At 46.5% G+C, this 2,643-nt stretch overlaps 1 long non-coding RNA gene across 1 annotated transcript; it reads right to left on the reverse strand.

Moving 5' to 3' along the window:
• Positions 1–1,461: 1,461 nt before the first annotated feature.
• Positions 1,462–2,443, reverse strand: LOC149987283 (uncharacterized). The gene is made up of 2 exons (XR_016498950.1): positions 2,366–2,443; positions 1,462–2,000 (listed from the first exon to the last, which is right to left on the reverse strand). It is a non-coding gene; the product is annotated as an uncharacterized LOC149987283 (long non-coding RNA).
• Positions 2,444–2,643: the final 200 nt, after the last annotated feature.

Raw genomic sequence — 2,643 nt, forward strand, 5'->3', positions numbered from 1 at the left:
CTCATCCCATTTTTGCGCCTAGATGACTCAAATCTTCCATCCTCCTCAGAAGTCATTTCGAGTTGCCTAATCAAGCACACATTCATTGTGCCTGGTGATCAAATCTTTGATCTTTAGATTCAATCTATCAGGAGCGCCCGCAGCATAAAGGATTGTGATCTTGTCAAAATCCTGCGCAGTACTCAAAGGCTTATTATAAATCTCTACCCTCGAATGCCGCACGATCACATAATTCGTGCTCAGATGAAAGACACTGTGAATCTGTCATTGGGTGAGGTCACAAGATAATCCATTCACGATGTGATTGTTGAGTGTAACTGCTGGAAGCTTAACCTCCTGGAATGACAGCGCCGTTGGTGGACGAGCCTGAGACGGCGAGAATTGTTGGGTATATCCATTACTGTCTGCTATAGAGGGCTTGGTTACAAAGGACATCAGATTCTTCGGCAGGGAATGAAAACCAAGATTAATTTCTCATAAGGTTGTAAAACGATTATCTTAAAACTATTATGCCTCACTAGGCAAGTTGTACAGGTATGACCTGAACCCCTCAACACAAGGAAAAGGATCCAGCCACCTAGACCCCTTCTCAATTGCAAAACACAGCACCGACGCTGGTTATGATATAAATAATCCACAATCGTTAATCTTCGAGTATGAACATGGACACCGTCAGGGACTTAGTTCCAGCTGCAAGGATTAAAATTGAAAATACAGACATTGTTCGCCAAGTGGCATGTGGATATATTTGAGAAAGTGTAACTGGACGGGAAGTCAAAGCAAATCCAAAACTCACGTGTTGGAGATTTTTTATGTATTGAGTAAGTGGGTACTGGTATCAACAAGTGGCAGAAACCAGCATTCCTTAATTTGCTCATTGCTCCACCGCTGTGTCGAAGGGACAAACTGATTTTACTTTCCACAGCTGTACTCCCAACTTGCAAACCTTAAGAAAGCAAATTCTTTCGCCATTGCTGTACTTGGCAGAAACTGGGAGGCATAAATGAATATACTATGTTCCGATTATTTGGTGCATCAGCGAAAAGTGCACAGTAATCTATAGATGTAAGATGTGCATTTTCACAGAAAGCGGCGTGGGTATATTGCAAACCGGGGCTAAGTAATATTTCTTCAGGAGAAACTCCTCGATGCTTGATGTAGCTAAGGGCGAAGCGTTTTTTCCCAGCTAAATGTCAGGTAAAAGCTGTTTGAGTATGAGCAGATGCATTATCGACATGTAGCATGTAATGCGTCGAACTTCATGATCCTTAAAAGCAGGAAAGAGACGATCAAGAACTGGTTGCGCTCAGTGGTGCGCACAATCTGTTTTCCACGTCGTGCCAATACAAGGACACTCGGACCTGGCAACAACTGGTACCGGGCGAAGCAATAGAATGAAAAAACATGGAGTTATGCGACTAACATCAGCAAATTGCAACCCCTCAACACTGGAGCAAGGTATACCGAAACATTTTTATTTAAGGAGAGTCAAAATGACCACATTATTATAAAGCCAACGAGCAAATTACTCTGGCCGACGTATACTTTCCAAAAGAATTCTTCAACAAGACAATGGGGTGACGATAACCCCTGTTTCATTCCCGCTGTGTCTAGTCTAACCTACTTGATGATTAGATATGTCGTGAAGACACCTTCTGGACAAAGCATCCAAGATGCCAGCCTACATATGAATCATCAACCTGTGCCACACAAATCCAAGACGCAGCTCAAGCGATAGAAAAAGCCCATCGGAAAATTCCGCACTCTTTTACAGGCGGAGAGCAGAGGCGATGAAAGCGCCGACGCCAACTAGAAGGGGTGCCACCAAAGACACTACCAAGCTCGAAGCAGCAGAACTAGCGGGCTCGGGAGATGCGGCGGGACTGTGATCATGACCCTCATGGCCGTGGACGGCGACAGCCGCCATGGCAACAACCAAGAATGCGACGAAGAAAGACTCCGTGGCGACCGCCATTGAAACAAATAAGCCTGCGAAATCCCTGTGCATGTAACCAACACCGAGTGGGTCAGACCGCGTTCTCGTCACCCAAAAAAACCACTAAATCCTATCTATTAAAAAAAAACGAAATTACGCAAGAGACTAAGGCATAGAAACAAACACGAGAGAGACATCATCACCACCACCACCATCAGGCACTGATAACAAATAACACATACCGGGGGCGACGAAGCACAGAAGACAAGAACAGAAAGTAGACAAGCGAGGCAACAGAAGCACGCCCTGCAATACAACTGATCAGACCCAGACACAAGCTCTGAGATCTGCCAGACAACTACAATTGCGAGCAACTGTTACGTCATCCGCTGGATTCCCAATCGCTTCCGATTTAAGGCGAGCGCTCACCCTCTCGAATCGCGATCCCAGAGGAGGCAAAAGGGTAGCAGCGCGGAGTGAGGCCGATTCCAATGCCGACACCCAAGCTGAAGTAATGGCAAGGGGAGGAGGAAGCGGGTCACGAATATCTCCAGCGAGGGGCCGGGCGATCGTTAAAGTTGGGTTCAGTTAACAATCACCCGATGCTGCGAGTGCCCAGATTCGTTCGTTCGCTCGTTCGTTCGCTCGTTCGTTCGTTCGTTGGATTGGTGGCAGAACCTCGCGGAGATGCTGCAGGGCGTGGCGGG

This window comes from Physcomitrium patens, chromosome 20, assembly GCF_059467195.1.
Source record: "Physcomitrium patens ecotype Gransden chromosome 20, ASM5946719v1, whole genome shotgun sequence".
Classification (NCBI taxonomy): domain Eukaryota; kingdom Viridiplantae; phylum Streptophyta; class Bryopsida; order Funariales; family Funariaceae; genus Physcomitrium; species Physcomitrium patens.